This window comes from Solanum dulcamara, chromosome 12, assembly GCF_947179165.1.
Source record: "Solanum dulcamara chromosome 12, daSolDulc1.2, whole genome shotgun sequence".
Classification (NCBI taxonomy): Eukaryota; Viridiplantae; Streptophyta; class Magnoliopsida; order Solanales; family Solanaceae; genus Solanum; species Solanum dulcamara.
In genome coordinates this window covers 32,676,256-32,703,131 of record NC_077248.1, presented here as the reverse complement: position 1 = coordinate 32,703,131, position 26,876 = coordinate 32,676,256, and positions in this window count along the sequence as shown.

Genomic DNA, 26,876 nt, shown 5'->3' with positions numbered 1-26,876 from the left:
AAAGTTCTTGTAGTAATGGATGTTGTAATGACCCCAAGGTCATTTCCATGTTTTTTTTATTTTACATTTTTACCCCCTATCATAGATTCTTTATAGCTCTTATGTGATGTTGGGTTGGTGGCATGCTTCTTGAGGTAGTCGAGTGAGCTTGGTTCGATTTTTCCTCAGTTTAGAAGCTTTAAGTGTGAAGAGTTGACTTTAGTCAACATCTGGAGATTCGGTCATCGTATGGGAATTCCGATAGTTCCATCAACTTTTAAAGGTCTTTTTTGGTCTAGAAGGAAGGTTGGTTTGGGCTTTGGAGTCTTTGTTTTGAGTTTGTGTCATTTTGCCGTTCTAACGTTAAGTTTTGGCCAAGTTTGACTTTGGTCAATATTTTTAGTAAATGCGCTCAGATGAAAATTTTGTTAGCGCGGTTAGCTCTGAAACACCGAGTTTGGTCTAGAGCAATCTTTGGTTCAATTCTCGAGGTTATCAGAATTAGTTGTAGTCCGTTTGTGCATTTTATATGTTTTCCTTTGAAAGTGTTGACTTTGGTCAACATTTCAACGACACAACCTCCGTTGGCCATTTTGTCAATTCCATTGAGTCCAGGATACCGTTTCTAGTTAGGTAGCATAGTATGTTTGCACTTACGGGGTTTTGAATGAATTTCGGACCCTCATTAGAGGAAACTCAATTCCCTAACCCGTACAAGATGGTAGATGTAACCCTTGGAAATTACTTTCCAAGCTTTAAGACATAAAATGAATTAACCCTTGAACAAGGAATTACTACCCCTTATATGAATTCCATATAAACTAACAAATTTGGTTGGAATTATTTGGGTTTCAAATTGCCGTGTCACTCCTAGGGTGTAGCTTGGGGTGTGAAAAACTTGGTATCAAAGCACAAGGTTTAGGGGTGTCCTAGGGAGTCTAACATGCCGCATCGAGTAGAGTCTTGTTCATCAATGTGAAACACTCCACTCCTATGAATAGGAGACTATTAGGCGTCATAGGAAAATCTCATCTCTTCCATGATCTACGTCATGCAATAGAGTGGTACTCTAAGTCTTTTCCTTCTAACGATTGTTCTTTGCGATGTTTAGAAAATTCCTCTAAGAAAAATTCCCATACGAATGAATGTTGTAGAGGACCAACAAGCTCCAAACGATTCCTTGAATTAACAAGTCTCACATGCCAAGTTCCGAGAGGCTTTCCAAGTGATTGCTCAAGACATGGTGGCACAAGACAATCATAAGGTGGTTACTCTCATGAATCCAAATATGGGTACGGCGGCAACAAGGGTTCGTGACTTTCAGTGTTTTGGGATTCTAAGGTAGATGAGGATCCACAAGATGCTTTTGAGAGTATCAACAAGATTTTTGAGATAATGGGGATTAGCCCGGTTGAGAAAGAGGACTTGGCTACTTATCAATTAAAAGGTGTTGCTAGGATTTGGTTTGATTAATGGAAGAGTGAGAGGCCTAGGGAGGCGGATCCTATGACTTGGGAAGAATTCAAAGGAGTCTTTCTTGATCACTTTTTTCCATTGGAGTTGAGGGAGGCCAAGAAACATGAGTTCATTAACCTCAAGCAAGGAAATATGAGTGTGAAGGAGTATGCCCTCAAGTTCACCCAATTGTCAAAGTATGTTCCATTTATGGTTGCCGACCCAAGAGCTCGTATGACCAAGTTCGTTTTGGGTGTATTGGATTATGTGTCTACGGACTATAAGATAGCCATCTTGATTTGGGAAATGGATATCTCTAGGATCATGAACCATGCAGAGCAAATAGAGGATTAGAAACTAAGGGAGAAGGCTAGAGAGTCCAAAAGGGAAAGGACCGATGGTGGTGATACCTCTCTTTCTAGGTCCGGAGGTGGTAGGCATCCTCAATTTCGCCAAAGGTACTCCAGTCAAGGTTCTTCAAATTCTCCTTCTCCAAGCTTTGATAGATAAAGAGTTCTAAACACTAAGCCTCAAGGAGGAGTTCCAATTGGTCAAGTTATCTCCGCATGCAAGAAGTGTGGGAAAATTCACAAGGGAGAGTGTTTAGCTGGATTCAATATGTGCTATAGGTGTGGTAAGATGATTCATCATGATAAAGAGTGTAGAGTTAATGAAGTTCTTCCTTAAGGCCAAATTGCTGATGCAGGTCAAGTGCAACAAGGTGCCCAAGCTCAACCAAAAGGTAATCCATACAATAATCGGTTTTATGCTCTTCATCTTAGGCAAGAGGTGGAGGAGACTCCCCATGTTATTACCAGTATGGTATGGGTCATTCACTATGACGTTTATTCCTTGCTTGATCCGAGTGAAAATATATCCTTTTTTGCTCCTTATGTGAATAGGAGATTTGATGTTAACTTCGAAATATTGTTGGAGCCTTTTTCCATTTATACTCCCGTAGGTGAGTCGAATGGTGGCTAAACGAGTCTATAGAAATTGTACGATTTTGGTTTTTTACAAAGTTACTTCATGTGATATAATTGAGTTTGATATGATCGATTTTGATGTTAGCCTTGGCATGGATTAGCTATATCCATGTTATGCTTCTTTTAATTGTAGAACCCCTATGGTTAAGTTTCAGTTTCCTAATGAGCCGATCCTAGAATATAGGGGTAGTAATTTCGTGTTCAAGGGTCAATTCATTTTATGCATTAAATCTTGGAAAGTAATTTCCAAGGGTTACATCTACCATCTTGTACGGGTTAGGGAATTGAGTTTCCTGCGACGAGGGTCCGAAGAGGAATTAAGCTTCCTGAAGAGGAATATGTTACCTCTAACACAAGAATTATATATCAAAATGGAGCAACTTTCCAGAATAATACACTATTATACCAGTATACTATCTCAACTTAAATAAAAAGGTAAGGGTCCAACACGCTTTCATACCTGTCCAGTTTTGACCAAAATTAAATCGGGTATCTGTCGAGACTTTTACCAGACATCGCAGTCCCAACCTGAAAATAGGTAACTTCTCTCACGTTCCTTCAGCATAACTTAGCACAACATTAGTTCATTTTCTACTCTAAGGTGTAAGGGTGATATGGAAAGGGAGTCTTTTCTTTTTATGAAAGAAAAGAAATTATAAAGATAAAATAAAATTTTGCTCTTGAAAGTACTCACAAAACTTTAGTTATTATTCATAATGTTTACAACGATATTACAGAAAACTTAAGATGTTCTTTCCCACTCAACTCTCGATGATCTTTTTTTACAAACGGAAGCTTCATATATAGCATGAGGCTACGAATTTTAAATAATCTTAAAAGGCAATTAAATGAAAATGAAAGTGACCTAAGAAACTGACCTATCCTATCCTAATTAATTTATAGAAAGCAACTGACATACGTTTCTTATTTTTCTTACATTATTATTAAAAACAAACTAAATAGGACCCTACATTAGTACAACAAGACAGAAGGGTCGTTATCCCATGTCGTTGTCAGCTGCTTATCATTTCCTTATCTTTTTCTTTTTCTCTATGCATCCTCTCATTTTTTACACGTTGCTGATCATCCTTATCTTCTTTTCTGCTTGTCACTATCTTTTACTTTTTCGTGCCTTTTTATCATTTGTCCATCTGTGCCTAGTCTATTCTAAAGATGTTGACATGGCATCTTCAATTATTTTTTCCTTCCTTAGAGAGCAGAATTCACAAGTTCCCTTGGTGTGTTTTCGCATCTTACACAATCATTGTTGAGCTTGCGGGCTGGATCTAATAATTCCTCTATTGATTAAATCTATCTTGGTATGCATATATCTTTTTGTAGAAAGAGGTGTGGTTTTAGTAGAGGCAATCATAATGGAGGAGTGTATTCTCCGTAGGTCCTAAATCCTCTTTTGAAACTGTGTTCCATATTCTGAAGAACTATCCTTAGACCGATTGCACGGCAGTAGTGAACATCTTTTTTGTAAATCGTACAAATGATCTTTCTTTATGGCTATTAATAATGTTAAAATTATCGGCTTTGCCAATCTGCATAAAGTGATATGCAGGGTATCTTTCTTCTTTATAATAATCAGGTCCAGAAGAAATAAACTTAAGGACTAAAATATCTTTTACCGTAATCATGGGATTATTCAAATAACAATCGTTTACTCCATCTTGAACTCAAGATGGTAATCGGCTTATTTCTGGGAAGTTAGGAGTTGTTAAATAAATAGAATTAACAGCTCCGAAATCATACCAATATCTAATCTCCTGAGGAGAAGAATCTTGTAGATAATTAATTCTGGGATAAATTCCCGTAAAATCAATGTATCTGTTTGGAATGGTTTTGAGAGAAAATAAATCTCTTATTATCTGTTCTTGATTTTCAGCATCAAAGGGAAGTAGTTTATCAAATCTCTCTTTCATTGTTCCCAAAGTAATTCCTTTTTGAGGTATTTGGGGTCTGAAAGACATTTTACTATAATTATCGGTTGGTGTCTCTGTCGTTGTGGTATCATCTTTTTTATTTTTTTATCAAATTAGTAATAGTATCATGTGCGTCACTACAGTGACCAATCTTGGATGTTATTCGAGAACATATGCTGAGTAATTTATCAGCAATCTGTTGATCACAATCGAAATTGGCTATTTCGATTATATCTGAAATAACTGTTTGTATATCTGTGAAGCCTTTATCAATATCTTGTAGATGAGTTTTTATTTCTTCCATCTGCTGTGAGAAAATCTGCTGCAACATTTTTGTTAGTACGAATAATTTCAATATCAAAGGAATATTCAGATAACAGCATTTGCCATCTAATAAATCATTTATACTCTGGTTTTGAGGGGAGATTATTTTGTACAAAAGCTTTAACTTGGGTATTATCAGTTCTAAGGTAAATTGTTTTGGTAGCAAAAAGTAATACAATTTTTGACAATATTTTACTACATCTAATAATTCTTTTTCATTAATATGGTATCTTGTTTGTGTATCTGAAAAAGTTCCAGAACAATATCTACACAGACTTTCTCCAATCTTGTTTTTATCGGAATCATAGTCTATCTTTTTTAGTACGCCGCTCCAACAGTATTCTGAAGCATCTGTTTCTAAAATCAATTCATCGCTATCTTTAGGCAATTGTAATTTTGGTAGATCTTTGCAAATTGATTTTAAATCTTTTACCTTTTTCATTAAGACTTCATTGAATTCAAAACTTTTATCCTTTTTTAGCAATTTCTGAAATGGCTTTCGTAATTCAGCCAGATTCCGAATACAATCTGAGGCATAGTTAAGAATCCCTAAAAAGCTTTGTACCTGCTTTTTATCTATTAACTTGTCTGGGAAGACGTATATTTTTTTAATAATATGGCTTTGTAATTAAATATCGTTTCCTTCAATTATTATTCCCAAAAATTCTATCTCATTTTTCATTAAGCTTGCTTTCATTTTGGAAAGTACTAATCCATTTTCTAAACATAAGTTTGTAAACTTATTTAAGTGTGTCAAATGTTCCTCAAGACTATCAGACAGAACTAAAATATCATCGACATAGACAAATATATAGTCATAATCTTTAAAGATGTTATCCATCTTTCTCTAGAATATCTATGGTGCATTTTTTAATCCAAATGGTATGACCAACCATTCATATTGTTCTTGTGGGGTTGAGAAGGCAGTATATTGAATGCTATCTTTATTCATTTTTATTTGCCAGAATCCACTTTTACAGTCAAATTTAGAAAATATCTTTTTGTTGGTAGTTCTATTGATCAAACTTTCTTTATGAGGTAGGAAATATTCATCAAATATTGTATTATCATTTAACTTTTTATAGTTAATAACCATTCTGGATTTATTCTGTACTATCTATGCATGGTTTCTTACCATAAAAGCTGGGGAACTATGAGGAGAATTACTAGGTCTTATTATTTTAAGATTCAATAATTTTTTAATCTGTTTTTAAAATTCTTCTTGGTCTTTGAGACTGTATCTCATGGGTTTTACTCTAATAATTTTATCTTTATCCTTCATTTCTAATTTGACTTCTATCTTATTTTTATCCCAGAATTCTAGAGGATTTTTGATAAAACATTGTTCTAATTTTTGTTTAAGTATGTCTATGTCTTCTAATTTATTAAAGGTTATCTGATATTTTAATAAAGGGTATTGTTGAGTTATTACCTTCGGGTTATCCCAATCAGGATTGTCCCAATCAGTATCAAATTGCAGCAATGGAGTATTTTTTGGAAAAATTAGTTTGGTTTGGTATCCTATACCACCACGTTGGGCTATGCAGGGCTTGAAATGAATGGGTAATCTTTTTGAATAGGCGGTTTTAAAACGTTTTACAACCATCGTATGTTGATAGGGAGTTTTGAATTTTATCTGGAATAAAACTCTATCATATAGTACACTCTAAAACATTTCTAGGAAATTATTACCTAAGAGCACATCTTTCCCAGTGTTATAAAAATAAAATGGAGGATATTTTATTAAGAAATATCCTAATAGAATAATCGGTTGAGAGATGCCTCAAGACATCATTATAATATTGTTCGATATATATCTTTCTTTAGCAATAGGTAAATCTTGATGATATTCTTTGAGAAATATCTCTGGTCGACAGCAACATTTTCCCGATCCATTATCTATATAAGCAGCGAAATATTCTGCCTTATAATCTTTATATGTTATTCCAATAGGTATATAAATACTATATTGGCTTGTCATTTAGATATGAAAATTTTCTTAGTGTTGTAAGTAATCTTGACACCTTGATCAAGTATATCATATGGCTTTACGCTATTTAAGAACGTAGTTCCTAAATATATTTCTAGTATATCATTATTTCCTTCTGTTTCAACTAATTGTCTTATAAGTATAGTATTATCTTCGAATTTTAAAATAGTCTCTATCATATTTGTGATTTCATGTCTTTCTCCGTTAAAATCGGTATAAAGATGATTATCTTTTAATTTATATTGCTGGAGATGATTACATAGCTTCAAGCTAATGTAATTTCCACTAACTTTTAATTTATATTGACGGAAATGAATTTTATATCATTAAAATATTCTCCCTTTATCTTATAGTTTTTTATTTCATCATTCTTTGCTTCTAAGATTGGTTGTATAAATCTTTCTGATTGAGTTTTTCTTATTAATACAGGGGGTTAAAGACTCGAGTTTCGTCTAAAGATAATCGAGACGCGGAATCTTGTTGGTTGTATAAAGGTTTAGATTGTAAATCTAAATCTAAAGGAGTATCTTCTATCTCTTGTATCTGTGCCATACTTGGCATTTGTATCTGACTAACTTCCTCAAATAATTGGGGATAATCTATTATATCTTTTATAGCAAAATAATCTGAATGATGTGTATTTGATATAGCATATGAGATTACATAAGTTATCGAATATGATCTATTATAATTATGAAAGAAATCTTTTCTTTTAAAATCTTGTATTAAGCTTAGTGTTTTATCAAAGTCTTTATCTAATAGATGATATAAAATTCTTGGATGTATATTAAACTTAATCTTTTCGTATTGTAAATTTCCTCGTAGTATTCCTAAGCAGACTTCTTTCCTATTTATTATCCTGTTGTCTATAATGGTCAAATCTATTGGGGTATCTAATCCTTCTCTAAAAGTAGATTTTATTATTATCTGGATATCACCTATATGTATCCATCCGAGAGTATTTCGAATTTTTGTTCTTATTTTTCTTAATTTGTCTTGAATATATTTTTTAGATAATAAAGGTATTATTACTTTATTAGAAGTAACAAAAACTTCTAAAGCTCTTTCTTGGATATTTAATCCATAAAATAAATGATGTTGTCTTTTTCTTATTCCTAATCTTTCGAGGGTAGTGACCTTAAATCCTGAATAATTAGTTAAAGAAAATTTTTCTTTTTGTATTTGCTTTAATTTTCTTTTATCTATAAGTATATCTTGTTTATATTCTCCAGTTTGTTCTATCATTTATTCTATTATATCTTGAACTGGGGCTGTTTTTATTTCGTTATTCATTTTGACTATCTTCTTCTGAAGATGAGTAATAATCAGTATCTGTTAATATGAAGATTGTGTTGTCAGACTCAACTTCTTCAAAATTATTTAGTTGTATAAATTCTTCTAAATTTATCATTTTCTCAATATCTTCATCAATTTCTATTTTCTTATTATTATTGGCAAATTTCTTTGGACATCTATTGGCATAGTGTTCTATCTCTTTACTGCATTCTTTCAATTTTTTTTTATTCCTTTTGTAAAAAGGCTTTTGATATCGAGTATAACCTTTCTTTTTATAATATCTAGCTTTTCTCTTTTTAAAATATTTTTTTAAAGAGTCTCTTTATCTTGTATTTTATTTTAATCTTTTTATAGTAATACGGACTTTCGCATCCAATCATTATTGGCATCTTGGGATTATCATAGCATAAGCTTATTTTCTTTCTCAATCCTTTTGTTGCTTTGGCTAATATGACATCTGCACACCACATGCTAAGTTTATCTTTTAAATGTGTTATTCTTTTCCCTAAAGTATTTTTTGTTCCGGGATTATAAGTATCTATTAACTTTTTACCCCAAGGGTCTGGAATCTTAGCGAAAAACATAGGTAAATATATTTCTATATTTTTTACTCTGTTATAGATATAGTAATAATAATCTTGGAAGACATAAATATATCTATTTATCTCACACATATCACATAATTGTAATCTTAATAAAGCAATATCGTATTTCTTTATCGTTGCAGGGTCTTTTAAGAAATTGCCTTCTCCGGCAAATTCTAATCTTATAGCTTATGTAGCTCTTGTAATTAGGTTAGCGATATTATCATCCGTTCCAAAAATATCTATTTTAGTAGCTTCATTTAAATTTTGCCAAAATCTTAACACACTGTTTAACAGACTTCTTTCTATAAAGTGTTTTGTCGTATCATAATCCATTTTGTTTACTGTAACTGCTATCCTTAAAGAAGTTTCCCATTTATCTATAGCTTCTTCTTTATTGTTGATGCAATCTAAATCTAAGTATATTCCAAATGGATTAATCGCCTCACTTTTCATGGATCCTACTGGTGTATGACTATCTTTCGCTCTTAGAGCGGCATTTATGTCTGCAGAGGCCCTAGAGGGTTTAGTAAAACTAGTTTGGCTAGTTTCAGCCTTAGTAGGAAGTTCTGTGATATTAGGATTAAAGTCTATATCTTCTGGTTTGTTAACATCCATTTTTAGGTATATCATGTTACCTTCGTCTTTTAACTTGGTGCCTTTTATATTTATTATGAGATCATTTATTTCAGAAGTTTCTTAATCTGAGCTTACCATTTTGAATTATTTCCTCCATATCCTTCGGGTATTTTAATGTTTGCAATATGGGATCCTATATTTCCTACAGTTTTAACTATAGGTTCTTCATCGATTTTTATTTCTTTTTGTGTTAACATATCTTTTAAATTCTGAATTTCTTTAATTATTAAGTTTCTAAAATGAATTATCCTTCTTCGTATTTCATACAAATCTTGTTCTATTTTTAGAGGATCTTCTTCATTAAGTAATTTATAATTGGATTTATTTTCCATTTTATCCTAAATTAGATGAATGCTTTTTGAAATAATAGTTTTGAAGCAATTTTATATTATCTCGCTCTCCTATAATATCATCTTCATTAGTATGTATTATATTTTGTACTGTTCTTACCTGTTCAATTTTATTAGGGTCTAACCTTTATAAATATTTTTTATAAGATTTGTCTTTTATCTTAGCAACCTTTAAGTTTTTCTGAAAGGTCCAATATAGATGGTTATCTAATCTTATTTAAGTAAAGAAAGGTAATCTAATTATCATCCTATGCTAGAAGGATGAGTTTTAATTTCAAGTTGAATGAGTTTTATATTATCTGATAGTCCTTCTATGACTTGATCATAGTCATTTAATATATGTTTTGTTCTAATAATAGAATCTCTTAGGTTGTCGTTGTTATCTTTTAGCATTAAATGTAGCAACTTTTTGCATTTTTCTTTATTATTTTGGGTATCTTTTAAATATTTTTTAAATTTTCATAAATAATTATTATCTATTTTTATATCTGCAAAAGAAGGGTATCTTTTTATCCTATATCTATATCATCAAAACTTTCATCACATCGAAGAGTTTCAGTTATTCTATAAAATTTAGAGTCATGGGTCATGATCCTAGAGATATCCATTTCCCGAATCAAGATGGCTATCTTGCATTCCGTAGACACCAAATCCAATACACCCGACACGAACTTGGTCATACGAGCTCTTGGGTCGGCAATCATAAATGGAACATACTTTGAAAATTGGGTGAACTTGAGGACATACTCCTTCACACTCATATTTCCTTGCTTGAGGTTAATGAACTCATGTTTCTTGGCCTCCCTCAACTCCAATGGAAAAAGTGATCAAGAAACACTCCTTTGAATTCTTCCCAAGTCACAGAATCCGCCTCCCTAGGCCTCTAACTCTTCCATTAATCAAACCAAATGTAACGACCCTTTAGGTCGTTTTGTATACTATGGCTTTGTATTTCATAAAAGACTCATCCCGTAAAATTTTAGTGGGTACTTTGGACTAATTGATAACTAAGGTTATTTAGTTGAGGGGTAACTTTAGATATTTAATTTAATTAGTGGGTTAAAGTGTTAATTTAGTTAATGTCCTATACCACTTGTTCTACATTTATTAGAATAAACTAATAGATTTTGTCACTTTTAATACATAAGAGTTTTAAAATAGAGAAGAAAAGAAAAAGGGTTTGAACGAAAACTCATCAGCGGCGGAAACGGTAACACGAGAAGAACCCAACTTTGACGCCGTCGACAAAACTTAGAAAATGGCTTCAGGTAAAGTGTACATCCTCCAATATTGCTATTTTTCCATACAATCAACTGTGGGGTTCAAATGATTTACTTTATATATCAACTTTTTTTTTTTTTTTTTTTTTTTCAAATTAAATAATGAAGAGCAGTGCACTTTGATGGAGGAAAATTCATAAAATTGGGTGGTTAACAATATAGTAAGATTACCAATCCTTATGTAATGATAAGTAGATTCATCATCCATTATTATGTAAGCTAATTAATAAATATGCTGCTCGTCCTTATTTTTTTCCCCATAATTGAAATTTTGAGAAAATTATTTTAACTTTGATTCCATGATGGAATTTCTGTACAACATTATAAATTTAATTGAAATTTAGATATATTGAAATAAGTAATTAAGTATTAGGTGTATTGTATTATATGAAAATCATTAGAGTTATGATATTGGAGGAATTGAGGCTTAATCCTAGGCTTGAGTTTTAGGAAATTGATTATAGAGTTGGGTGAGTTGTTGGGTCTAGGTTAAACATATATATAACATTAGCTCTACGGATTCGTTTGCTTACGAATATTGTACAATTGATAGATTGAAAACGTGAGGCTTCGAAGAAAGGAAAAGCATTGGTGAATTAGCTTGCTTGACTTCAGTTCTTCGGTGGAGGTAGGTTATGGTTTTATTCTATATCATAGATAGACTCTTAATAGTGATTGATATTCATTGAGTAATATGTGAAATTTACTACGCATTTAATTGTTGTGGTTTGGATGGTTGATATGTTGTTGTGATTGGTCTGAAATCCCGAGGCCATGAAATCCATAATTTTGAACTTGCCTTATCAAAAATGGTGCCTTGAATAAAGAAGGCTTGATGAAATATTGTTAATGAAGTGGAATGTAATCATAAGGAATGATAAATTAAATATATTTGGATTGGGTGTCACGTTCCGACACGGTTATTTGGATCGGGTGTCACGTTCCGACACAGTATATTTGGATCGGGTGTCACGTTCCGGCACGGTAATATTAAAGGGAAATAAATTAAAACTATTTAATGCTACCCAATCTCCAAAAACTCATATTTCAAAGAGTGTGGTGTGGAGGCTTGAGTCCTCATGTGTGATCTTGATATTGTTGACCGGTTATGTAATTGTTTGTTGGTTGCCACCTGTTAAGTGTTGTTGTTGATTTCCCACTATTATTTTATGCATATTGATTTCTATTTTGAGTCGACCGATGATACCTACTTAGTACGTGTTGTCCTGTACTGACCCCTACTTGCATCTTTCTTGTTTTATTATGTGGAGTGCAGCGAGTGTTCCACAGACTTCGACTCGACCTCAGCTCTAGTCAGTCTCAAGATCATCGGATTTCAGGGTGAGCTATCCTTCTAGCTGCGTGATGGACTTTCTCGGTTATGGCATAGTGTCTTTAGTTTTCAGACACATTTATTTAATTGTTCATTTTGGTGCTTAATGTTCCAGACTTAGTTTTAGAAATTAGATGTCCTTAATGTGATGACTTTCAGATTTTGGGGAAAAATATATTTATTTGAGTTTCCGCGTTATTGTTATTAGTTGGGGTTTGTATCGTTGGTTCTCCCACCCAGAAGGTTAAGTGTGGGTGCCACTCACGGCCCATTTTGGGTCGTGACAAACTTGGTATCAGAGCTTTAGGTTCATTGATCTCATCACACAAGGACAGGTCTAGTAGAGTCTTGCGGAACGGTACGGGGACGCCTTTACTTTTCTTCAAGAGGCTACAGGACTTTAGGAAAACTCCATTCTTTCTTTCTTTCGTGCTATTACTTGAATCCAATTGGTATCTAGGTGATACAAATTGGTATCTGACCTTCTCCACTTTTCTTTCGCAGATGGTTAGAACTAGAGCAACAAGAGCACCTGAGCCAGCCGTTGGGGCTGTAGGCAGAGGAAGAGTAGCAACGAGAGGCCGTGGTAGAGGTCGCGGAAGAAAACCCACCAGGGGCAGGGTCCAAACAGCTGGGCCAGCCAGGGAAAGAGCAGCGAGCCCTCCACTGGCTGATGAGGTAGTCAGAGATGATGTTGGGGTGGAGAAGGAGCAAGTTCATGAGAGAGAAGCACCACCCCAGCCTACTCCAGAGATGATCCACCAGGTTCTCACCTATCTTAGTGGGTTATCCGATCAGGGAAAAGCTCCCCCAGCATCTCATATTCCAGGAGTTCAACATGCAGCTGTTATGGCTCCCCGCATAACTGCGTCTTTGGGGACAAGCATGTTTCCTCAATTGACTATAGGGCCGATAATGACAAGTGACCAGCATGATCTCTTTGTTAAGTTCTTGAAGTTGAAACCCCCAGTCTTCAGGGGTACTGAATCTGAGGATGCCTATGATTTCCTTGTTGATTGTCATGAGCTGCTTCATAAAATGGATATAGTAGAGCGATTTGGTGTTGAGTTTGTGACATACCAGTTTCAAGGAGACGCCAAAATGTGGTGGCGGTCTCACGTGGAGTGCCGACCAGCAGAGGCACCACCTATGACCTGGGCAACCTTTTCTGATTGTTTTATGGAGAAGTATATTCCCCGGACCTTAAGGGACAGGAGGAGAGACGAGTTCCTGAATATAGAGCAGGGGAGGATGTCTGTTGCCGCTTATGAGGCCAAGTTTCGTGCCTTAGCCAGATATGCTAGTCAGCTTTGCTTCAGTCCAGAGGAGCGAATTCGCCGCTTTGTGAAGGGATTGAGGTCAGATTTGCGAATTCCAGCCTTACAGGTTGCTGCTTCAGCAAAACCTTTCAGGAAGTGGTTGATTTTGTGATAGAGGTAGAGGGGGTGAAGCCAGATAACTTCACTAAAGAGACAACATTCAAGAAGTTTCGTAAAGGAGGTGAGTTTAGTGGTTCTTACTCCAGAGGGCAAAGTTCTGGAGATTATTCAATCCGTCCTATTCAGTCTTCATTGCAGGTTTCAGATGGAGGTCCGTTAAAGACTAGTCAGCCTTTTTCTAACTTTGGGGGTTATCTTCAGTCTTCTTCGTCTTCACAAAGACCCACTCTTGACCCTAAGACTTGTTACGGATGTGGTGAGCCTGGACATATCAGAAAATATTGTCCAAGGCAGAGTCAGGCTTGGCATGATCAGGGTTATAGAGTCCCAGCAGTTAGAGGTGGAGGCGACGGCTATGGTAGGGGCCGTCATTCTGGAGGACGTGGTGGCCAAGGTCGTGGTGGTCGCCAGTCCGGCCGGGGTGGCGGGCAGGTTGGAACTACTGGAGTACAGCCCGGTAAGGGACATAGTCAAACAGGTGATAGAGCCCATTGTTATGCCTTCCCTGGGAGATCAGAGGCAGAGGCATCCGATGCTGTTATCACAGGTACTCTTCTGGTCTGCGATAGCTTGGCTTTCGTATTGTTTGATCCTGGATCCACATTTTCTTATGTATCTCCTACATTTGCTGATGGACTTGATTTATATTGTGACTTACTTGACATGCCTATTCGTGTTTCTACACCTGTTGGTGAGTCTGTGCTAGTTGAGAAAGTGTATAGGTCTTGTCTTGTGACTTTTGTGGGGAGCAGAACTTATGTAGATTTAATTATTCTGGAGATGGTTGACTTTGATGTAATCTTGGGTATGACCTGGCTCTCTCCAAATTTTGCTATCTTAGACTGCAATGCTAAGACCGTGACATTAGCCAAGCCTGGGATGGATCAGTTGGTGTGGGAGGGTGACTATATTTCCACCCCAGTTCAGATTATCTCTTTTCTTCGTGCTAAGAGGTTGGTGAGTAAGGGTTGTTTAGCCTTCCTAGCACATCTTAGGGACGATAATTCTGATGTGCCGACGATTGAATCTATCTCTATAGTTCGTGAGTTTATGGATGTTTTCCCCGCAGACTTACCTGGTATGCCACCTGATAGAGATATAGATTTTTGTATCGACTTAGAGCCCGGCACTCGCCCTATTTCTATTCCGCCTTATAGAATGGCCCCAGCTGAGTTGAGGGAGTTGAAGGCCCAACTTCAGGAGTTATTGGGTAAAGGTTTTATTAGACCGAGTGCCTCTCCTTGGGGTGCTCCAGTTTTATTTGTAAAGAAGAAGGATGGTAGCCTTCGTATGTGCATAGACTACAGGCAGCTGAACAAGGTGACTATTAAAAATAGGTATCCCCTTCCTCGCATTGATGACCTATTCGATCAGTTGGAGGGTGCTTGTGTTTTCTCAAAAATTGATTTGAGGTCTGGTTACCATCAACTGAAAATACGAGCAACAGATGTACCGAAGACGGCTTTCCGAACCAGGTATGGTCACTATGAATTTTTGGTAATGTCTTTTGGGCTTACAAATGCGCCTGCTGCTTTCATGAGTCTGATGAATGGAATATTTAAGCCATATTTGGACCTCTTTGTTATTGTTTTTATTGATGATATATTGATTTACTCAAAAAGCCAAAAAGAACATGAAGAGCATCTGAGAACTGTTCTGGGATTGTTAAGGGAGAAGAGGTTATATGCCAAATTCTCCAAGTGTGAGTTCTGGCTTGATTCAGTGTCTTTCTTAGGGCACGTGGTTTCTAAAGATGGAGTGATGGTGGATCCCCAAAAGATTGAAGCAGTGAAGAGTTGGGCAAGGCCCACTAATGTCTCAGAGGTAAGGAGTTTTATTGGTTTGGCTAGTTACTACCGCCAGTTCGTCAAGGGATTTGCTTCTATTGCTTCCCAGCTGACTAACCTGACGAAGCAGAAAGTTCCATTTGTATGGTCGGATGAGTGTGAAAGGAGCTTTCTGAAACTCAAGACCTTATTGACTACTGCACCAATTCTTGCCCTGCCAGTAGAAGGTAAGAATTTCATTGTTTATTGTGATGCATCATATTCTGGTTTAGGTGCAGTGCTAATGCAGGAGAAGAAGGTAATTGCCTATGCTTCAAGGCAATTGAAGGTGCATGAGCGTAATTATCCCACTCACGATTTAGAGTTGGCTGCGGTTGTATTTGCATTGAAGCAGTGGAGACATTATCTATATGGGGTAAAATGTGAAGTGTATACAGATCATCGCAGTTTACAACATGTATTCACTCAAAAAAACTTGAACTTGAGGCAGAGGAGGTGGATGGAATTGCTAAAGGATTATGATATCACTATTCTTTATCATCCAGGAAAAGCTAATGTAGTGGCTGATGCCTTGAGTAGAAAAGCAGGGAGCATGGGGAGTTTAGCTCATTTGCAGGTTTCGAGACGTCCATTGGCTAGAGAGGTTCAAACTCTGGCTAATGACTTTATGAGGCTAGAAGTAACTGAGAAGGGAGGATTTTTGGCCTGTATGGAGGCAAGATCTTCTTTCCTTGACAAGATTAAAGAAAAGCAATTTGAAGATGAGAAGCTGAGTCGAATTCGTGATATGGTCTTGCGGGGAGAGGCCAAGGAGGCCGTGATCGATGAGGAAGGCATCTTGAGGATTAAGGGGCGGGTATGTGTGCCCCGTATTGATAATTTAATTCAGACTATTCTTGCAGAGGCTCATAGTTCGAGGTACTCTATACATCCTGGTGCAACCAAGATGTATCGCGATCTGAGACAACATTATTGGTGGAGCAGAATGAAACGTGATATTGCTGATTTTGTTGCCCATTGTCCAAATTGTCAGCAGGTAAAATATGAACACCAAAGGCCTGGAGGGATACTGCAAAGAATGCCTATTCCTGAATGGAAGTGGGAAAGAATTGCAATGGATTTTGTGGTCGGACTTCCAAAGACATTGGGTAAGTTTGATTCTATATGGGTGATTGTTGACAGGTTAACTAAGTCTGCTCACTTCATTCCAGTCAAGGTGACTTATGATGCAGAGAAGTTAGCCAAACTCTATATCCGTGAGGTTGTTCGATTACATGGAGTTCCGATTTCTATCATATCAGATAGAGGTACACAATTTACTTTTAACTTTTGGAGGACCTTGCATGCTGAGTTAGGTACTAGGTTAGATCTTAGTACTGCATTTCACCCTCAGACTGATGGGCAGTTTGAGAGGACAATTCAAGTGCTGGAGGATAAGCTTCGTGCGTGCATGATAGATTTTGGTGGTCATTGGGATCAGTTCCTACCCCTGGCGGAGTTCTCGTATAATAATAGCTATCACTCGAGTATTGATATGGCTCCGTTTGAGGCATTGTATGGGAGGAGATGTAGGTCTCCTATTGGTTGGTTTGATGCATTTGAGGTGAGACCTTGGGGAACTGATCTTTTGAAGGAGTCGTTAGAGAAGGTGAAATTTATTCAGGAGAAGCTTCTAGCAGCTCAGAGCAGGCAGAAGGAGTATGCAGACCGAAAGGTCAGGGACATGGAGTTTATGGAGGGAGAGCAAGTGTTGTTGAAGGTTTCACCCATGAAGGGTGTGGTGAGATTCGGTAAGCGAGGTAAGCTCAGTCCGAGGTATATTGGGCCATTTGAAGTTCTTAAGCGTGTTGGAGAGGTGGCCTATGAATTGGCTTTGCCTCCAGGTTTGTCTGGGGTGCACCCAGTGTTTCATGTGTCTATGCTAAAGAAATATCATGGTGATGGAAACTATATTATTCGCTGGGATTCGGTCTTGCTTGATGAGAATTTGTCTTATGAAGAGGAGCCTGTAGCTATTCTTGATAGAGAGGTCCGCAAGTTGAGGTCAAGAGAGATTGCTTCTGTGAAGGTTCAATGGAAGAATCGTCCAGTTGAGGAGTCCACTTGGGAGATTGAGGCTGACATGCGTGGGAAATATCCACATTTGTTCGTCGAGTCAGGTACCATTTTCTATCCTCACTCTTCTTTTGACCGTTCGAGGACGAACGGTAGGTAAATTGGTATCTGTTGTAACGACCCTTTAGGTCGTTTTGTATACTATGGCTTTGTATTTCATAAAAGACTCATCCCGTAAAATTTTAGTGGGTACTTTGGACTAATTGATAACTAAGGTTATTTAGTTGAGGGGTAACTTTAGATATTTAATTTAATTAGTGGGTTAAAGTGTTAATTTAGTTAATGTCCTATACCACTTGTTCTACATTTATTAGAATAAACTAATAGATTTTGTCACTTTTAATACATAAGAGTTTTAAAATAGAGAAGAAAAGAAAAAGGGTTTGAACAAAAACTCATCAGCGACGGAAACGGTAACACGAGAAGAACCCAACTTTGACGCCGTCGACAAAACTTAGAAAATGGCTTCAGGTAAAGTGTACATCCTCCAATATTGCTATTTTTCCATACAATCAACTGTGGGGTTCAAATGATTTACTTTATATATCAACTTTATTTTATTTTATTTTATTTTTCAAATTAAATAATGAAGAGCAGTGCACTTTGATGGAGGAAAATTCATAAAATTGGGTGGTTAACAATATAGTAAGATTACCAATCCTTATGTAATGATAAGTAGATTCATCATCCATTATTATGTAAGCTAATTAATAAATATGCTGCTCGTCCTTATTTTTTTCCCCATAATTGTAATTTTGAGAAAATTATTTTAACTTTGATTCCATGATGGAATTTCTGTACAACATTATAAATTTAATTGAAATTTAGACATATTGAAATAAGTAATTAAGTATTAGGTGTATTGTATTATATGAAAATCATTAGAGTTATGATATTGGAGGAATTGAGGCTTAATCCTAGGCTTGAGTTTTAGGAAATTGATTATAGAGTTGGGTGAGTTGTTGGGTCTAGGTTAAACATATATATAACATTAGCTCTACGGATTCATTTGCTTACGAATATTGTACAATTGATAGATTGAAAACGTGAGGCTTCGAAGAAAGGAAAAGCATTGGTGAATTAGCTTGCTTGACTTCAGTTCTTCGGTGGAGGTAGGTTATGGTTTTATTCTATATCATAGATAGACTCTTAATAGTGATTGATATTCATTGAGTAATATGTGAAATTTACTACGCATTTAATTGTTGTGGTTTGGATGGTTGATATGTTGTTGTGATTGGTCTGAAATCCCGAGGCCATGAAATCCATAATTTTGAACTTGCCTTATCAAAAATGGTGCCTTGAATAAAGAAGGCTTGATGAAATATTGTTAATGAAGTGGAATGTAATCATAAGGAATGATAACTTAAATATATTTGGATCGGGTGTCACGTTCCGACACGGTTATTTGGATCGGGTGTCACGTTCCGACACAGTATATTTGGATCGGGTGTCACGTTCCGGCACGGTAATATTAAAGGGAAATAAATTAAAACTATTTAATGCTACCCAATCTCCAAAAACTCATATTTCAAAGAGTGTGGTGTGGAGGCTTGAGTCCTCATGTGTGATCTTGATATTGTTGACCGGTTATGTAATTGTTTGTTGGTTGCCACATGTTAAGTGTTGTTGTTGATTTCCCACTATTATTTTATGCATATTGATTTCTATTTTGAGTCGACCGATGATACCTACTCAGTACGTGTTGTCCTGTACTGACCCCTACTTGCATCTTTCTTGTTTTATTATGTGGAGTGCAGCGAGTGTTCCACAGACTTCGACTCGACCTCAGCTCTAGTCAGTCTCAAGATCATCGGATTTCAGGGTGAGCTATCCTTCTAGTTGCGTGATGGACTTTCTCGGTTATGGCATAGTGTCTTTAGTTTTCAGACACATTTATTTAATTGTTCATTTTGGTGCTTAATGTTCCAGACTTAGTTTTAGAAATTAGATGTCCTTAATGTGATGACTTTCAGATTTTGGGGAAAAATATATTTATTTGAGTTTCCGCGTTATTGTTATTAGTTGGGGTTTGTATCGTTGGTTCTCCCACCCAGAAGGTTAAGTGTGGGTGCCACTCACGGCCCATTTTGGGTCGTGACACCAAATCCTAGCAACACCTTTCAATTGATAAGTAGCCAAGTCCTCCCTCTCAACCAGGTTAATCCCTATTATCTCAACAATCTTGTTGATACTCTCAAAAACCTCTTGTGGATCCTCATCTACCTTAGAATCCCAAAACTCCGAAAGTCGCAAACCCTTATTGCCGCTGTACCCATATTTGGGTTCACGAGAGCAACCACCTTACGATTGTCTTATGCCACCATGGCTTGAGCAGGCACTTGGAAAGCCACTCGGAACTTTGCATGTGAAAATTGTTAATTCAAGGGATCGTTTAGAGCTTATTGGTCCTCTACAACATTCATTCGTATGGGAACTTTTCTTGGAGACATTTTCTAAAAATCGCAAAGAAAAATCGTTAGAAGGAAAAGACTTAGAATACCACTCTATTGCATGACGTAGATCATGAAAGAGATGAGATTTTCTTATGATGCCTAATAGTCTCCTATTCATAGGAGTGGAGTGTTTCACACTGATGAACAAGACTCTACTTGATGCGGCATGTTAGACTCCCTAGGATACACCCCTAAACCTTGTGCTTTGATACCAAGTTTTTCACACACCAAGCTACACCCTAGGAGTGATACGGCAATCGAAACCCAAATGATTCCAACCAAGCCTGTTAGTTTATATGGAATTCATATAAGAAAAACTAAACATAATGAATCAAGCGGAATAACAACTCATAACTGTGAAAGTCTAAGAATAGAAGGAACTCAAAACATATTTCCGAAGGGTACTACATCAACTTCTATGTCTAAACATGCCTACATAACTAGACAAGGGCTTAGGACAAGTAACCGGGTAGGTATATTTTCATATCTAATAACATTATCATCTTGTTTAACAAGTAAAATAAAGCCTTCTGAGGAGGAATATGTTATGTCTAAAATTAACATAATTTTTGAATTAGAGTAATTTTCCAGAGACACGGGATATTATAACAGCATAATATCATAACTTGAATAAAAAGATAACACGCTTCCATACCTGTCTCGTTTTGACCAAAATTACACCGGGTATCCATCAAGATTTTTACCGGATATTGCAATCCCAACCTAAAAATAGGTAACTTCTCTAATGTTCCTTCAGCATAACTCAGCACAGCCTTAGTTTGTTTTCTACTCTAATGCGTAAAGGTGACATGGAAGGGGAGACTATTTTTTTATAAAAGAAAAGTAATTATAAAAGAAATAATAAAATCTTGCTTTAGAAAATACTCACAAACTTTTTAGTTATTATTCATAGTGAAGATGTTTGTACAAAGAAAAAGAAGGCTAATAATTTCTCGATGCCCTCTTCATTTACAGACTGTCTCCTTTTATAGAGGAAAGAGACGAATTTCAACTACGGACTTCAAACTTACATTTACATATACTTAATAGTTACTTGACAATGACATTTTGTCTACTAGTAAGAGGAAAAAGAAGAAACGACTCTTCTTCCTCATTTTTTCAAAGTAAACAAACTAATTTCCATACTAGTAGGACACCCTATACTATCATTATTTATAAAATGACAAAAGAGTCTTTATCCTATCAAATTCATCCTTATCTTTTTTGAATCCTTATCTTCTATCTTACAAAATGACAAAATTAGCTATCAGTCGCTTTCATCTCCTTTTCAATTCTTGTCTTCTATGTATCTTCTCAAGAAGACAAAATGTTAGCTATTAGTAGCTATCATCCTTTTCTTTCTTCTTCTGCTTTATCTTCTCATCCTTTGTCCATTTGTCTCATTCCTATTCGGAGGATGTTGACATGACATCTTCAACTATCTTCTTTTTTGGAGAGCAAAATTCGCACGTGCCTTTGGCGTGCTTCCTCATTTCGCACAATCGTTGCTGAGCCTGAGGGTTGGACTTAATAATACCTTTATTAATTAAATCTATCTTTGTTTCCATATATCTTTTAGCTGCCGACGGAGTGTTTTTTGTCGGGACAATCAAAATAGAGGAATGTATTTTGGTTCCTCCATAAGTTCTAAATCCTTTTTTGAAACTGTGTTCCATATTTTACAACACAATTCTTAATCCAATAGCACGTCTATAATGGACATCTTTGTTGGTGAATCTTTGAAATATCTTTTCTTGAAAATTATTTACAATATTAAAATCGTCGGCCTTTCCAATTTGCATAAAATGGTAGGAAGGATATCTTTCTTCTTTGTAGTAATCTGGTCTGGCAGAAATAAACTTAATGAACAAAATATCTTTTACGGTAATCGTTGGGTTATTGAGATAATAATATTTTACTCCATCTTGTACCCATGACGGTAATCTACTAATTTCTGGAAAATTTGGAGAAGTAAGATAAATAGAATTTATCGCTCCAAAATCATACCAGTATCTAATTTCTTGAGGGGATGAATCTTGCAAGTAATTGATTCGAAGATATATCTCCGTAAAATTGATGTACCTATTGGGAGTAATTTTAAGAGAAAATAAATCTCTCATTATCTGTTCTTGATCTCCAATAGCTTGAAGTAGCTTATCAAATTTTTCTTTATATCCCAAATTAATTTTTTTTTGAGGCAATTGGGGTCTAAAAGATATTTTTTCATACTTATCTTTTTCCTCCATATTTGTCGAGGTATTATCATCCTTTTGCGCTTTATCAAGCTATTAAAAATATCATAAGTTGTTCACAATCTGGACGTTATCTGGACACATACGCTGATTAATTTGTCAGCAATCAGTTGTTCACAATCGAAATTAGCAATTTTGATAATATCTGAAATTGCTGTTTGAATATCTTTAAATCCTTTATCAATATCTTGAAGATGGTCTTTAATTCTTTCCATCTCTAGTGAGAAAATCTACTGCAATAGTTTTGTCAGTTCGAATAATTTCAATATCAAATGAGTATTTAGAAAAAACATTTGCCATCTAATAAATCATTTGTATTTCGATTTTGACGGAAGATTATAATGAACAAAAGCCTTTACTTGAGTATTATCGGTTCTAAGAGTAAATTGTTTTGGTAGTAAGAGGTAATATAATTTTTGACAACCTTTTACTACGGCTAACAATTCTTTTTCATTAATATGATATCTAGTTTGTGTGTCTGAAAAGGTTCCGGAACAATATCTACATATACTTTCTCCTATCTTATTTTTATTAAGATTATAATCTATCTTTTTTAATACTTCGCTCCAGCACTATTCTGAAGCATCTGTTTCTAAAATTAAATCATCAATATCTTTTGATAATTGTAATTTTGGTAAGTTTTTACAAATAGATTTAATATCTTTTACTTTTTTCATTAAGATTTCATTAAATTCAAAGTTCTTATCTTTATTTAATAATTCCTGAAATGGCCTTCTTAGTTCAGCCAAATTCTGGATATAATCCGAAACATAGTTAAGTATTCCTAAAAAGCTTTGTACTTATTTTTTATTGACTAATTTATCTGGGAAAACAGATATCGTTTCGACGATATGGCTTTGTAATTTTATGTCATTTCCATCAATTATCATTCCTAAAAATTCTATCTCATTTTTTAATAAGCTTGCTTTCTTTTTAGAATGTGCTAATCCATTTTCTAAGCATAAGTTAGTAAATTTATTTAAGTGTTCTTCGAGACTATCGGATAGAACTAAAATATCATCAACGTAAACAAATATCTAGTTATAATCTTTAAAGATATTATCCATTTTTCTTTGAAATATTTGTGGGGCATTTTTTAATCCAAATGGCATGACTAACCATTCATATTGCCCTTGAAGGGTAGAAAATGCAATATAATGAATACTATCTTTATTCATTTTTATATGCCAAAATCCATTTTTACAATCAAATTTAGAAAATATCTTCTTGTTAGTAGTTCTATTAATTAGACTTTCTTTATGAGGTAAGAAATATTCATCAAATATAGTATTATTATTTAATTTTTTATAATTAATAACCATTTTTGATTTATTTCATACTATCTCTGCATGGTTTCTAACCATGAAGGCTGGTGAACTGTGAGGGGAGTTACTAGATCTTATTATTCTAAGACTTAATAATTTCTTAATCTGTTTTTGGAATTCTTCTTGGTCATCGGGGTTGTATCTCGTTGGTTTTACTCTAATAACTTTATCTTTATCTTTCATTTCTATCTTGGCTTCTATCTTATTTTTATCCCAAAATTCTAAAGGATTTTCTGAAAAATATTGTTCTAGCTTTTGTTTAATCATGTCTAAACGTTTTTCTAATTTATTAAAAGTCATTTGATATTCTAACAAGTTGTTAGATATTCTACCCGAATCTTTTAAATTCTGAATTTCTTTAATTATTAAGTTTTCGAAATGAACAAGATGGAAAATAAATCCAATTATAAATTACTTAATGAAGAAGATCCTCTAAAAATATAGATGGTTATCTAATCTTATTTCTGTAAAGGAAGGTAATCTATTCATCATCCTATGCTAGAAGGATGAGTTTTAATTTCAAATTGAATGAGTTTTATATTATCTGATAGTCCTTCTATGACTTGGTCATAGTCATTTAATATATATTTTGTTCTAATAATAGAATCTCTTAGGTTGTCGTTGTTATCTTTTAGCATTAAATGTAGCAACTTTTTGCATGTTTCTTTATCATTTTGGGTATCTTTTAAATATTTTTTAAATTTCCATAAATAATTATTATCTATTTTTATATCTGCAAAAAAAGGGTGTCTTTTCATCCTATATCTATATCATCGAAACTTTCATCACATTGAAGAGTTTCAGTTATTCTATAAAATTTAGAGTCATGGGTCATGATCCTAGAGATATCCATTTCCCGAATCAAGATGGCTATCTTGCAGTCCGTAGACACCAAATTCCATACACCCGACACGAACTTGGTCATACGAGCTCTTGGGTCGGCAATCATAAATGGAACATACTTTGACAATTGGGTGAACTTGAGGACATGCTCCTTCACACTCATATTTCCTTGCTTGAGGTTAATGAACTCATGTTTCTTGGACTCCCTCAACTCCAATGGAAAAAGGTGATCAAGAAACACTCCTTTGAATTCTTCCCAAGTCATAGGATCTGCCTCCCTAGGCCTCTCACTCTTTCATTAATCAAACCAAATCCTAGCAACACCTTTCAATTGATAAGTAGCCAAGTCCTCCCTCTCAATCGGGTTAATCCCTATTATCTCAACAATCTTGTTGATACTCTCAAAAACCTCTTGTGGATCCTCATCTACCTTAGAATACCAAAACTCCGAAAGTCACAAACCCTTGTTGCCGCCGTACCCATATTTGTGTTCACGAGAGCAACCACCTTACCATTGTCTTGTGCCACCATGGCTTGAGCAAGCACTTAGAAAGCTGCTCGGAACTTGGCATATGAAACTTGTTAATTCAAGGGATCGTTTGGAGCTTGTTGGTCCTCTACAACATTCATTCGTACGGGAACTTTTCTTGGAGGCATTTTCTAAAAATTGCAAAGAACAATCATTAGAAGGAAAAGCCTTAGAGTACCACTCTATTGCATGACGTAGATCATGGAAGAGATGAGATTTTCCTATGATGCCTAATAGTCTCCTATTCATAGGAGTGGAGTGTTTCACACTGATGAACAAGACTCTACTTGATGCGGCATGTTAGACTCCCTAGGATACACCCCTAAACCTTGTGCTTTGATACTAAGTTTTTCACACACCAAACTACACCCTAGGAGTGACACGGCAATCAAAACCCAAATGATTCCAACCAAGCCTGTTAGTTTATATGGAATCATATAAGGAAAACTAAACATAATAAATCAAGCGGAATAACAACTCATAACTGTGAAAGTCTAAGAATAGAAGGAACTCAAAACATATGTCCAAAGGGGACTACATCAACTTCTATGTCTAAACATGCCTACATAACTAGACAGGGGCTTAGGACAAGCTCCTAGCTCACACTAACATGAGAGGAAAAAAATTAGTGACATAAAGGAAAAGTCATGTACATGATGAATGAGAACTCACCAACACTCTTGAATACTATATCAACTCTAGCCACGAATGTGAGGAGCGCGAGGATCGTTCTTCCCTACATTATGAGACAATATAGGAAAAATATGTGTTAGTACATAAAAGGTACTAAATATGTGAGATATGCATGAAAAATGGAATAAGGTATGAGCAATACGTACATAGGATGAATGACCAATGATATGAACATAGGTAAGACTTAAATATCATTTGAAATTACATGAAAACTTGTGGTCAATGCATCGTAAAACATCAAAGTAAAAATTACATCTTTTCATATAACATGTATGGAATAAGACCTTTAATTGACATCTAAGACCAAGCGAGCTATAATATAGAATCCAATGTAACTTTTACATCGAGAAGAGAGAGGCTATTTGCCAAGGTAGACTCCGTGAGAACATCTTTAACATCATAAGTTATATGTAGATCCACTTGCTAGGCCATAAAAGCATACTACGTGGGCAACATAGTTTAGGAGTTTTGATTGCTACTAGGATTCCCTTGGGTAACAAACCTTTGGTTACCAGACTGAACCCCACCTTAAAGTTCTCTCGGTGCTTAATCAATATCCCAACGGAATCCATTAAAACATCACCAATAACATCATCATGAAAATAGTCAAAAGAGTAGCTCATTAACTTAGTTGGTTCAAATGAACCTATTAAATTCGGTGAGAATTGTCCTTATCACTCTTAAATCATGATTGTGTGAGAATTATACTTATCACACCATAATAACTTTTTGAATCATCATTGAAGCATCATTATAACTTTCATCAATCTTTAATAAGTCTCAAACTCCTTTCATAAAAACTTTCTTTGAAAATTATTGAACTTCATAATCATAATTCATTGAAATCATCATAGAAACTAGCTTTAGGCATGGGCATTTATGAAACAAATTGAATTCTTGCAATTCTAAAATCATGCTTATAATAATCATTAAAACCAAATAAAAATATAATTTAAAAACCCCAATACAATATCATCAGTCTAGGGTTAAATAACAATTTAAATTGACGAGATTTTAAGGAAAACCTTGGGACTTCATGGTTGAACGAAACCTATGAATGAAACCCCACATACCTTGAATGAATTTAGCTCTGAATTTGGAAGAATACTTGAGTTCTTGAAATCCCAGCTTGAATTGTAAGATAGCACCTTGAGAGAATTGCTTTCATTACCTCAGAAAACTTCTAGAGAACGCATTAGACTATGAGCGGATTTTGAAGGGTTGGGGAATTTATAGGTTCTGAACACTTCCCTAAAGGTGTCTAGATACATTAAACTAAAATTAGAAAAACAC